Source organism: Hyaena hyaena, unplaced genomic scaffold (genome assembly GCF_003009895.1).
Source record: "Hyaena hyaena isolate Hyena2069 unplaced genomic scaffold, ASM300989v1 scaffold_66, whole genome shotgun sequence".
Classification (NCBI taxonomy): domain Eukaryota; kingdom Metazoa; phylum Chordata; class Mammalia; order Carnivora; family Hyaenidae; genus Hyaena; species Hyaena hyaena.
Genome location: NW_024080696.1, coordinates 3,990,346 through 4,004,462, shown reverse-complemented (window position 1 = coordinate 4,004,462; position 14,117 = coordinate 3,990,346). Strand labels below are relative to the sequence as shown.

Below are 14,117 nucleotides of genomic sequence, written 5' to 3'. Positions count from 1 at the left end.
AATTCTTAATGAAATAATAGATCTGGTCAATGATTTTCATGAGCTGCTAATATCACACAAGAGACAACAAGATATTGTGTGCCTCCTGATGGAAGTTCACACCACCAACCATGAAGTATTCCTGCCAAAAACTGAACCTGAATCCAATCACCGTCTACATATAGCTACCAAATTATAGAACATACATAGAATAGAGGGATATGGAATACAATTAGCAAGTCTAGAAGCTCTATAGGACAAACAGATAAGCCAGAGTTCTTTTTAATAAATAAGTCGCGAGGAAAAAAGGAGGGGGCACCTATAAAATAAATAAAAACGGAGACATCAACCAATTACAGCGTATGAGCTTTATTTGATACTGACTCAAATGAAAGCATGAAAATTTTAAAAATTGGGGGGTAAAAGAAAAATTTGAACATTAACAGGTTATTTGGTGACAGTAGGAACTAATATTAATTTGTTTAGGTATGATATGGTGTTATACATTACATTTTGTAAAAAGACATCTTATCTTTTAGAATTATGTATTTACAGGTCAGCTTTGCTTCAAAACAATCCAGGTGGCCAGCAGAGACCGGAGATATGAGTGTGGATATAGATGGAACATGTTTGACCGTGAGTTGGTGATAGCTGAAACAGGTGTTAGTCCATGAAGGTTCATTATTTTACTTTCTTTACTCTTGTATATGTTTGAAATTTTACATAATTAAAAGTTTAGCAAGTATTTTAAAGAGTTTCTTAAAAATTGTTCTAGTATCTTTTTTTGAACCTATGTGGATTGAAGTAGAAAGAAAACCATGACCAAGTAAGAAAATCTCTAGTAGAGAGGACTCAGAAATCTGACTTGTTTGAATTAGTAAAGTCAAAACTAAACTATTTCTGAAACTCTTCTTCCTCTGCCAAGACTTCTGTCAGTCATTGTCAACCTGAGCAGTTAGGGAAGGTGCCCACCTTGGCACTTTTCCGAAGGGGGGTAAACTCTGTTGCAAATAGCAAGCGGTACTGCTGAGACATGAATTACCCCTAGGTAGTTTCTCAGGAGGTTCTGAAGAGTAAGGGCAATACTTTAATAATGTACATATACTTAATAAATGTCCATTTACTTAAAAGCCTTCAGAAGAAAATTTTCAGAAGGAATTGTAAGTATGCAAACTGAACTCAAAATTTTAAGATGTCAGAAAGGGAAACTTTATGTATTTATTTATTCATATATCTAACCACAGGCTTTCTTTGCATACCTATCTTTTGGTAAACAAGATAAAACCTCTGTCCTCAAAGAATTCAAAGTCTTAAAATGAAAAAGAAATCGATGATTACAATGCGCTGTTATAAATATTATAATAGTGTCTGCCGTTTTACCATGTCGCTTTAGCACCTAGCAATATCTGGCATGTAAAGAATCTAAGTAAATATTTTATAGATGTGTAGGTGGGCTAACGGTGTTATGGAGGGATGTGGTGGAAGATAAGGTAAGAGAGATAAATGAAGGTCAGCCTCAAGAAGTGCCAGGAATACCTTCCTAGAGAAATAATCTTTGTCTTGAAGACTAGGGCCTCTCTGTTTGTTAACACACATTATTTTTCAGAGAAGTTTTACGTTCACAACAAAACTGAGCAGAAGACCCAGGGGTTTCCCATATACTCCCTGCCTGTATGTGTGCACATCCTCCCCCTCTATCAATATCCACAGCGGTATGCTTATCACAAGTGATGAAGCTACATCAGTATTACCCAAAGTTTGTAGTTTACATTAGAGTTAACTCTTGGCATTGTACATTCTAGGAGTTTTGACAAATGTATAATGACATGTATCTACTATTATAGGATTATATAGAGTACAGGCATACCTCAAAGATACTCCAGATTCTGTTCCAAACCACCACAATAAGCAAATATTGGAATTAACCACCACCATAAGCGAATATTGGAATTAAATGAGTCAAGTGAATATTTTGGTTTCCGAGTGCATATAAAATTATGTCTATACTGTACTGTAGCCTATTCAGTATGCAATAGCATTACATCTCAAAAAAAACCCCAACAACCCCAGTGTAAATGTTTTAATTAAAAAATGCTGGGGTGCCTGGGTGCCTTGATTGGTTAAGCTTCCAACTTGTGGTTTTGGCTCAGGTTGTAATCTCATGATTTGTGGACTTGGGCCCTGCATTGGGTTCCTGACTGACAGTGCAGAGCCTGCTTGGGATTCTCTCTCTCAGCCTCTGTCTCTCCCCTTACCCAACTTGTGCTTGAGCTATCTATCTCAGAATAAATAAACAAATAAACTTAAAAAAAGACTTCATTGCTAAAAAATACTAACCATCATCTGAGCTTTTAGCGAGTCATCATCTTTTTGCTGGTGGAGTGTTGCCCTGATGTTGGTCACTGCTGACTGATCAGGGTGGTAGTTGCTGAAGGTATTGGGTGCCAAGGCAATTTCTTACGATAAAACAATAATGAAGTTTGCTGCATTGTAACTCTTCCTTACATAAACAATTTCTTTGTAGCATGGGATGATATTTGATTGCATGTTACCTGCAGTAGAACTTCTTTAAAAATTGGGGCGCCCAGGTGACTCAGTTGGGTAAGCATCTGACTTCGGCTCAGGTCACGATCTCACCCTTGGTGAGTTCGAGCCCCGTGTCAGGTTCTGTGCTGACAACTCAGAGCCTGGAGCCTGCTTCAGATTCTGTCTCCCTCTCTCTCTCTGCCCTTCTCCTGCTCACACTCTGTTTCTCTCTCACACACAAAAATAAATAAACATTAAAAAATAATAATAAAATTTTAAAAAGTAAAAATTGGAATCAATTCTCTGAAACCTTGCCACTGCTTCATCAACTAAGTTTATGTCATATTCTAAGTCTATGTTATCATTTTGACAGTATTCACAGCATCTTCACCCAGAGTAGATTCCATTTCAAGAAACCACTCTCTTTGCTCATTCATAGGAAGCAATGCCTCATCCCTACAAGTTTGATCACGAGGTGGTAGCAAGTCAATCACATCTTCAGGCTCTGCTTCTAATTCTAGTTCTCTTACTATTTCCACCACGTCTTCAGTTATTTCCTCTGCTGGAGCCTTGAATCTGTCAAAGTCATCCATGATGGCTGGAATAAATTTCTTCCAAACTCTGTTAAGGTTGATATTTGAACCTCTTCCCATAAGTCATGAATGTTCTTAATGGCATGTAGAATGGTGGATCCTCTCCAGAAGAGACTTACTTTACCCATATCCATCAGAGGAATCACTATGTATGGAAGCTATAGCCTTACAAAATGTATTTTTTAAATAATAATACTTGAAATTCAAAATTATTCTTTGATCAATAGGCTACAGGATGGATATTGTGTTAGCAGGCATGAAAATAACATGAATTTCATTGTACATCTCTAACAGAGCTTTAGAGTGACAAGTGCATTTTTTTGAGAGAGATTGAGAGAGAGAGAGAGAAAGAGAGAGAGAGCAGGGGAAGGGCAGAGGGAGAGAGAAAGAATCTTAAGCAGGCTCCACACCCAGCTGAGCCTGATGCAGGGATCAATCTCACAAATGTGAGGTCATGACCTGAACCAAAATCAAGAGTCAACACTTAACTGACTTAGCCACCCAGGCGCCCCTGGATGACGAGGTGTACTGTTAATGACGAGTAATATTTGGAAGGAAATCTCTTCTTCTGAGCATCCTTAATGGTGGATTAAAGCATTCAGTAAACCATGTTGTAAACAGATGTGTTGTCATCCAGGCTTTGTTGTTCCAATTATAGACTATAGGCAGAGTATATTTAATAAATTTAATCCTCGAGGGCTCTAGAATTTTCTGAATAGTAAATGAGTATTGACCTCAACTTTAAGTCACCAGCTGCATTAGCACCTAATAAGAGTCAGCCTGTCCTTCGAAGTTTGAAGCCAGGCATTGACTTCTCTTCTTTATCTATGAAAGTCCTAGAGGGCATATCCTTCCAAAATAAGGCTGTTTCATCTGCATGGACAACCTCTTGTTTAGTCTGAGCTAGATCTTATGGATAACTCGCTGCAGCTTCTACGTCAGCATTTGCTGCTTCACCTTAAGCCTCATGAACCTTTACTAGCTTCAAACTTTTCTTCTATAGCTTCTTTGGCTCTCTCAACCTTCACAGAACTGAAAAGAGTTAGGGGCTTGCTCTGGATTAGGATTTGGGTCAAGGGAATGTTATGACTGGTTTGATCTTCTATTCGGACCACCAGAACTTACCCATATTAGCAATAGGACTGTTTCACTTTCTTATCAGTCATGTATTCATTATAGTAGCACTTTTAATTTCCTTCAAGAAGTTCTCTTAGCATTCATAACTTGGCTAACTGTTTGATGCAATGCCTTGGTCTGTCTTGGCTTTCCACATGCCTCACTAAGCTTAATCATTTCTAGCTTTTCATTTCAGGTGAGAAACATGGCACTCTTTCTTCCACTTGAACACTTAGAACCTACTGTAGGGTTATTAATTGGCCTAATTTCAATATTGTTATGCCTCAGGGAATAGGGAGACCTGAGGAGAGAGTGAGAGATGAGGCCCAGCTGATGGGTAAAGCAGTCAGAACACATACAACATTTATTGATTAAATTCACTGTCATATATAGGAGCAGTCCATGGCACCCCAAAGCAATTACAATAATAACAGCAAAGATCTGATCAGGGGTGCGTGGGTGACTCAGTCAGTTGAGTGTCAAACTCCTGACTTCCGCTCAGGTCATGATCCCAGAGTCATAGGATCCAGCCATGCACTGAGTGTGAAGCCTGTTTAAAATTCCCACCCCCCCCCAACTCGTACCCTCTCTCTCTCTTAAAAAAGAGGAAAAGAAAAAAGAAACAAAAAAGATCACTGATCAAAAATAACCATTAAAAATGTAATAATAATGAAAAAGTTTGAAATATTATGAGAATTATCAAAATGTGACACAGAGACACAAAGTGAGCAGATACATTGGGAAAATGGTGCCAATAGACTTGCTCAATACAGGGCTGCCATGAACTTTAACTTGTAAAAACACAGCATCTGTAAAACTTAATAAAGTGAAGCACAATAAAACAAGCATGCTTGTAGTTTGACTGTCCTAAAAACCCTCTATGCTCTGTCTATTCAGCTCTTTCTCCCCTAACTGCTAGCACTGATTTTTTACTGTTTCCATAGTGTTAGCTTTTCCAGAATGCCATATAGTTAGACTTGTAAAATATGTAGCCTTTTCAGAGTGGCTTCTTTTACTTAGTAATATGCTTATGTTTCCTCTGTGTCTGTTCATGGCTTGATAATTCATCTTTTTTTTTTTTAACAGTGAATAATGTCCCATTATCTAGATGTGCCACATCTAGATGAATTTATACATTCAACCTATGAAAAGACATTTTGGTTACTTCTAAGTTTTGGGAATTAAAAACAATTTTTTTAATGTTGATTTATTTTTGAGAGAGATAGAGAGACAAGGCAGAGTGCAAGCAGGGGAAAGGCAGAGAGAGAGAGGGAGACACAGAATGTGAAGTAAGCTTCAGGCTCTGAGCTGTCAGCACAGAGCCTGACACAGGGCTTGAACTCATGAACTGTAAGATCATGAGCTAATCATTTGAAGTCTGGCACTCAGCTGACTGAGCCACCCAGGCGCCCCTAAGCTTTGGCAATTTTGAGCAAAACTGCTATAAATATCCATTTGCAGGTTTTTGTTCAGGACATAATCTTTCAACTGATTCTAGAATGTATTAAGGAAAGCAATTGTTGGATCATATGGTAAGAGTATGTTTATTTTTCTAAGAAACCACCAAACTGTCTTCCATAGAGGCTGTGCCATTTTTCATTCCCATCAGCAAGTATTGAGAGTTCCCGATGCTCTTCATCCTCATCAACATTTGGTACTGCCAGTGCTTTGGAATTTTTGCCTTGTTAATAGGTCTGTAGTGGTATTTGGTTGTTTAAGTTTGTAGCTCATATGATGACATATGATGCTAACCATCTTTTCATATTATTTGCTATCTACATATCTTTTTTGGTGAGATGTTTGTTAAGATCTTTTGCCAACTTTTTAATCAAATTATTTTTTTATTGTAGAGTTTTAAAAATTCTTTGTGTAGGGGGCCCTGAGTGGCTTGGTTGATTAGGCATCTGACTTCAGCTCAGGTCACGATATCGTGGGTTGTGGGTTCAAGCCCCACGTTGGGCTCTGTGCTGACAGCTCGGAGCCCAGAGCCTGCATCAGGTTCTGTGTCTCCCTCTCTTTCTCGTCCCTCCCCTGCTCATGCTCTGTGTCTCTCTCTCTCTCAAGAATAAATAAACATTAAAAAAAAAAAAAAAGACAGGAAAAGTTCCCTTAAGGGTCTTTAAAAAAATTCTTAGTGTATTTTGGATAACAGTCCATTATCAAATGTGTCTTTTGGAGATATTTTTTCCCCCAGAATGTGGCTTGTCTTCTTATTCTTTTGACATTGTTCTTCACAGAGAGGTTTTTAATTTTAATTAAGTCCAGCTTATGAGTTAATTTCACATATGGATTGTGACTTTTGTGTTTATTTTTCATATTTTATTTTATTTTATTTTATTTTATTTTTTTAGAGAGAATACAAGCAAGGAAGAGGAACAGAAGGAGAACAAGAGAGACAGAGAACCCCAAGTCTGACATTGAGCTCAATCCCACGACCATGATGAGATCAGGACCTGAGCTGAAAACAGGAGTCAGGCGCTCAAAGGACTGAGCCACCCAGGTGCCCCTGGTGTTTAATCTAAAGTTATCTCCCTACCTAAGGTCATGAAAATGTTCTGCTATCTTCCATGAGTTATAGTTTGCATTTTACCTCTAAGTGTCTGATCCATTTTCAGTTAATTGTTGTGTAGGGTGTAATGTCTATGTCTACTATGTCTAGATTCACTCTGCGTGTAGATGTCCAGTTGTTCCACACCATTTGCTCAAAAGACTCAGGAGAGACTTTTTTTTTAATTTTAGGAACAAGATTATTTTTTTTTAAGAAACCAAGAAATGTTTAAATTAAAAAAAAATTTTTTTAATGTTTATTTATTTTTGAGAGAGAGAGATAGAGCATGAGCAGGGAAGGAGCAGAGAGAGGAGACACAGAATCTGAAACAGGCTGCAGGTTCTGAGCTGTCAGCACAGAGCCCGACCCGGGGCTCGGACCCATGAACCGTGAGATGATGACCTGAGCTGAAGTCAGATGCTTAACTGGCTGAGCCACCCAGGTGCCCCAGGAGAAATGTTTAAATAGTCTTTTATTTAATACTCCAGGATAAGAATATACTCTTTATAATAAAAAAGGAACTAATTACCAATATAGAGCATTAGAGCAACTAATTTCTCTGTCCCTGTCCTCTCAGATAATTATTTATATATTCTATTATCCTCAAAACAGAGATGAATCTTATAATTTTCAATTGTCATTCTGGGCTGAAGCATATTATTATAAATTTAAAATATGTAATTGATTTAATTAAGAGACAATTACATATGAGATTTCTAACTCAAGACAATAAAAATATTTTAAAAACTTAAAGGAAAAGAATTCACATGATGATTCAATATGATTATTTTTATAATAACTGTTTAAAATAACATGGGATTTTTATTTTATTGTTTAAAAATGCAAGCTGTAAAAGATTATTCATTCCAATGAAGTTACCATAATTAATAGCATAGAATTGTTGGTGCTACTCAAAAATTACAATAGAAGGAAAACTCCATTACACTAAGGAGAGGCAAAGACAGACAATAACATTAAATACAATCTGCATGACACCTTGTATCCAGATCGCAAAACTTGAAGTTCACATTTACAGTGACTGTAGGTGCAATACGGATAAAGCAGGTTTGTAAACGTGTCCAATTCTTTTCACTAAGATTTGGGAACAAAAAGAAAAAGTAATATTCATTCACTCATTCACTCAATATTTACTAAGTTCCTACCACAACTAAATAAATGAAGGGACAGTATTAAAATAGATACAAAGATACGTTAGCCAGAGCTCCAGTTTCAAGGAGCAAACATTCTGTTAGAGTAGATAAGAACCTACCAAAATGACTTAGAGTTAAAACAGAAAATAAACTGGAGATAAAAGAAGCACAAATTAGTTTCTAGAGATTTCAGGGAAGAAGAGAATTACTTCCAGCTGGGAAAATCAGGAAATGATTCATGAAACAGAAGATATTTGAGCTAAATCTTAGGGAGCAAAGAAACACTACTCTTTCCCACAACCCTTTCATGCAGAGCGGGCTTGTTTCCCAAATCCCAAGAACATTGGTGTGAGGAGGTGGGTGTCCTGTATGCGCACCCCATACTTGCATCTATGCCTTTAGCACTCCTCCACCTTATAAAACCTCTGTTCCTTAGAGATTCGCGCCATTGGACTTGCCACACTCTCCCCTCCTTCTTGCTGTCAACCAAGGTCGCTGGTCACTTTCTGTTAATTACTGCTGAGCTTGGTTTCTAGAATGTCTTCTTCCTCTTCACTCCAACCTCCTATTATTTTTGCTATATTCAACACAAATCACACAGGGCTCCCACTAAAACTTGTGCAAGTCTGAGGGACCAATTCCACCATCATCTCTACCATTGATTTGAATGGTTATTTTGACAAATTCCGGCAGGTGATGGTAAAACACGTTGTGAAAGAATGCCATTTTCTAACTTGCATAGAGCTACCACATTGGCCACTGGCATTGTTGCAGTGGATAATTCATTCAATACTTTGGCCCCTTTGGTTTTTTACTTCATACCCACTCATTAACTTGACCAGAGTCACAGCTGTGTGATCTCAGCTATTTGATCCCAGAGTTACACCCTGGAGTTTATCACCCTCTGAGGATAAACTACCTCACAATGAATCTAGAGACTTTGTTTTACTGCATTATACTCCTGTTTTCCTAGCTCACTTACTCAAGCATGTCTTTGAAATAATTTTCCTAATTGATGCCACTAATTCATTCTCTCTTCTATATTCACTCTGTCCAATAGTTTCTGTCCTCTTTGTTCTCTCCTAAGTAACTTAGATTTGATAGTCTTTCATTAGAACCATTCTGTTACAAATACTCTCAACATTCTTTCCCTTTCTTACTTTTTCACATTCAAGGGGGGGAAATCCCCACACAATCCTGAATGAATCCAGCATCTGCCTTCTCTTGTTGACACCCATGCAACTGAGCATTGCTGGAGAATGCCCACAGCCACTAGATGGTTTCTTATCTCATTCCATAGCCAATTTCCTCTCACTCATGCAATTCCAGTAGCACCTATCATAGACCCTATAATAAACTGAGCTATATTGCCTTTGCACATATTGTTCCCTCTTCCTGTAACGCTTTTCCTGCAAACTCCTGGCATGGTTTAACCCCTACTTGGCCATTAGGTTTCAGCTTAGTTGTAATAATTAATGGCTAATATTTATTGAGCACTTTCTTTGTGCCAGAGGATTTACATATTTCAATATTCTCAATATCTTTAGGGTTAGACGGTGTTATTATTGTCATTTTACAGAAAAGAAAGTTAAGGATTAGAGCAAATTAAAGATTGAAGTCTGATAATTATTTATGACTACACACATAGAGAGTAGTAGCGGTAGAATTTGGACCCATGCTAGCTGACTACAGATCCTGTGTGCTTAGCTAATCTATTCTGTTGCCCTCTTTGGGGCTGTCTCCCTACTCTCTCCTACTTCTCCTCCACAGATATGTCTTCCCAATGACCCCCCCAAAATATTTTCTAATAAGTTTCTCAATGTGTAATTATGCATTTATTTACCTAGCTGTACCTTGCATTTCCATTGTTTCCCTCCTCTAGTTACACTTATGCTATGTGGTGTTATATGTCCATTTCACTTACAACAGTGTCTTCAGTGCCGAGCTACATGCCTGATCTATAACAAAAATCAGTCAATCCTTGTTAAACAGTTGGAGAAAACTGAGGACAAGACAAGCAGAATAAGGCATTCCTGGCAGAGCTGGGCATGAACAAAGGTCCAGAAGGAAGAATTGGGACACACTAATGTGATAGTTTCATGTGGTTGTGAACTGATAGAATTTCCACCCTGGAGGTTGGCATTGGTAAGATAAACAAGGCTAAAGAGCTGACAAATACCATGTAGAACTAAAAAGTGGAAGGCATCTTATTCTCCAGTGCTGAGAACCACTGTCATTTCTGGGGCATATGGGCCTGGCTCACTCCACCCTGAGTTGTGAGCTGAAGTGGCATCAGAGTGGGCCCTTTCAGCCCCTATGTGGGTTCCTGTTGAAACTCAAAGGCACTTTCCAAACAAGTACGGATGGAGCTATCAGGGCATAGATCTCAACAATGACAACTTCTGTAGAGGAGGCAGGGAGTATGAGATAGATAAGAAAGGCAAGACCAATAAACTGCAATAGGGTAGATTTTTATTATATTTGACCGAAAGTCAGTCCAACACACTTAACACAGCAAAGAGCGGGTACATGCGGTCTTTAAAATAACTTACAAATATCAGAACAGAACAAAGCTAAAGTGAAATCCTGAGTGTATAGAAAGGTAACATTCACAGCATTAAGTTTATGAGGGGAGCCTTCAAGGCAATATTATATCACTGAGTCATTTTAACTGCAGTGTCTAGCATAGCTTTAACTCTAAATTTTTAAGTATCAAGTACAAAGAGAGAGTCTCTAAAAATTATATACATGTTTATGTGCTACAGTAAGCTACTTATTTAAGAGTTACTGTTTACAATGTCCTGGAGACATTGTGGTAGCTTGGTACCACATGTTTAGGGCAGAATAAAAGTGCCAGGGGCATGCCAGGTGGTTCAATCAGTGAAGCATCTGACTCTTGACTTTGGCTCAGGTCCTAATCTCATGGTTGTGAGATCTACCTCCGTGTCAGTTTATGCACTGGGTGCAGAGCCTACTTATTATTTTCTCTCTCCCTCTCCCTCTGCCTCTCTCTCTCAGAAAAAGAAAATACTGCCAAGGAGGTATGGGCTTTATAGGGTGAGGAAACTTAGAACTGAACTGGAGTTGTAGCAAACATTAAGACAGGGAAGACAGCAGGATGTGTCTCATAATTGAATAAGCCAGAATTCTCAGATTTCTACACACATTCTGTGCAGAGAAGTAACTTCCATCAGGGAATCTGGAGCTCTTCCTGACTAGTAGGACTTCAGTTCTGTGAAATGGAGGTCCAGAGGATTCTAATTTACTTTGGCTTTCAGGAGGCATTAACGAAGAGAATCAAGGAGGGCCAGAGTCCAGAACAACGTAGCGCAGGTCGGTTTGCCCATCACTGATCACCAAGTACCATGGGAGTTGGGAAGCTGCTCCTGAATGCTGCCTCTGGGCTGGTGTGTGCCTGTGAGATGACATCATCTGGAGCACAGAAGACCCCGTTGGTGTCTGACTCCAGCTCTATGCTGTCTTATTCCTGCAAGCATTTGCCACGCCCCACAGGAGTGTGCTTGGCCCAAGTAGGACAGGTTAAAGTATCACGGAACAAATGTCTGTGGGAGCAGTCCTCAAACAGTGACAGCTGGGAGGTGGTGGACAAATGCATCTCTGTGGGACCTTGCTGAGGTGGGCTCTGCCCTGCAGGACTGAGCTCCCACCTACCCCTTGCAGGGATATCTGGGGTGATTAGGGTGAAATTGGCAGAAGCTTATGATAATTACACTCATCCGCTCTTCTTTCTCGGTAATTATTATTCAATTTTGCAAATATGGAAACTAAGGCTTAAAAAGATAAAATGACTTAATTTTTTAAAGCAGCTTTGTTGAAGTGTAATTCACGTACCATGCACTTCACCCACTTAAAGGGTACACCTCGGTGGTTTTTAGTATATTCGCAGAGTTCTACATCTATCACCATAATCTACTTTTGGACCATTTTCGTCAGCCCAAATGGACTTTGTTTTTGCAAGAGTAATTAAAAGAAATTAATCTATGTATGAGGTCCTGTGCCAGGCACTAGACCATGTCGGTAGACAAGAAAGACATGTTCCAACTCTCATGCAGCTTAAATTCCAGTGGGAGGAACAGACAAATACATATAAAAATAGGTTAACAAGATAACTGTTGGCTGTGGTATGTACTGTCAAGGGGATAAACAGAGAGAATGAGAAAAAGAGAAATAAGGACAAAACTTTGCATCATAGGTTGAGGACAGCCTCTCTGAGAAGATAGCATATAAGTAAGACAAAAGAAATATTGAAGAGGCATCAGGCAAGTACCGAAGGGGCTAAGAACCCTCCAGACTCAGGAAACAGCAAAAGCAGAGGCCCTGAGAGCTGGGTGGGCAGTGACCTGTACTGATCCTGGAGAAATGGGAAGAAAACAGTTCCTGCGAGGCTGTATACACCATGAGATGGTGTTTGGATTGTACTCCAAATGCACTGAGATGCCACTGAAACATTTTAATCGTCAGGTGTCATGATCTAATTTATGCTTTTAAGACATTTGGCTGCCCCGCGGAGAGTGGATGCTAGGCAGGCAAGAGTGGCAACAGGAGACTGGATTGGAGCCTATTGCAATTGTCTAGACAAGAGATGATGTCAGCTTGGACTTGGTGGTAGCAGAGGAGATAGAAAGGAGTAGACAGAGTCAAATATATTTCAGCAGGAAGCGAGAAAGGTAATGCGGTATGTAGAGTTTTCTGAGAAGGGGAGCAGAGAAACTGAGTGGTAAGCTTGAGTCAAGGGAAGGATGTTAGGAAATGAGAGGTGCTGGAGTATGTTTGTGATTTGGGTGAGAATGATGCAGTGGACAGGGCGAGAGAGTGTTGATACCAAGCAGGGGAGAGCTGGGATGGGTTGAGTCCCCAGTAATGCAGCGGGTTGGCGGCAAGCCTAATGGAATCTAACTACACCCATGTCTGTCAGTGTTCTCTCAGGAGCCTTAGGAATCGTCAGACCCATTCAGGCAGAGGCTGAGCACATAGGGTTCTAGTAGCGCTAGTAGCCTGAGCAAGTAGGGGTCCTGCTCTTGCTTTAACCAGAGCAGTTCTATTTTTGTTTATTTTATATTTGAGGCTTATGCTTACACTGTCATTTGACGAAAGGGATCTGAACTTTGAGAACTATGGCACTCAACTCTGATACTTGCCAAGAAGTAATTTGTTTGGTAAATATCTCCTTAATTTTGAAGGCATTCAAAGTCACACTCAGAGGAAGGAGTGTTTCCAAATCATTTCAATAACTAGGACTTAGAAATTAGCCAGGATGGGTGGAAATTCAAGTGTACGGCGCAAAGTACTCTTACAGGTTCAAGAGACCAGACTCCAGCCAGTGGGTTTTTATTGGGTGGACACAGGCTGACAAGACTGCTGGCGCCTCTGGCCAGGGGTGTGGGTAGTCTTGAGGGTGACGGGCGACTTCAACATGCAGGCCATGGAATCCACTTTGGAGATGCATAGTCTCACCCAGTCTCACCCATAGTCTCACTCACTCTTCCTTCAGGAGGACACAGCTCTGGGGCACCTGGGTGGCTCAGTCAGTTAAGCATCTAACTTTGGCTCACATCATGATCTCATAGTTCCTGGGTTCGAGCCCTGCATCAGGTTCTATGCTGACAGCTCAGAGCTTGGAGCCTGCTTAGGATTCTGTGTCTCCTCTCTCTGCCCGTCTGCTTCTTCTCCTCTATCTCCCTCTCTCTCACTTTCTCTCTCTCTCATAAATAAACAAAAAAATTTTTTCAAAAAAAAAAGAGGAAGAGACAGCTTTTTCCGGAGTTATCATTACTGAATTGGCTTCTACTCAAGTTCTTTTGTAAAAGTGAGTCAAACATGTGTTGGGCAGGGGAGTAGTGCTGTCACTTCCTAGAACATCCTGATATTGACTTGGGTGGGCCCTGGGGAAGGACTCTGCTCTGCCCACTCTGACGCCCTTCTCGCCCTCATTCTCCCAAAGCACTTTGTCCTGGCTCTGCAAGCATTATGAAAGTATCTTGGTTGGTCTTTTATTTAACACCGAGAAATAGTCTGGCAACTTACACAAATAAGCTGCACATACACAAATATATTCCAGCATGGTAGAAATGAATGGAAAAGAAATCTCTTAGTTTATAGACAAAAGTTTTATTCATGCTCATAAATTGTATTATTTAGCAAAGAAATGTTTAATAATTTAGTCAGTGAAAATTTAATGAGCAT

The 14,117-nt window shown here is 39.6% G+C and overlaps 1 pseudogene; it reads right to left on the bottom strand.

Annotated features, from left to right (window-relative positions):
• Positions 1-2,341: 2,341 nt before the first annotated feature.
• Positions 2,342-11,198, bottom strand: LOC120231872 (annotated as a pseudogene).
• Between the last annotated feature and the right edge of the window lie 2,919 nt (positions 11,199-14,117).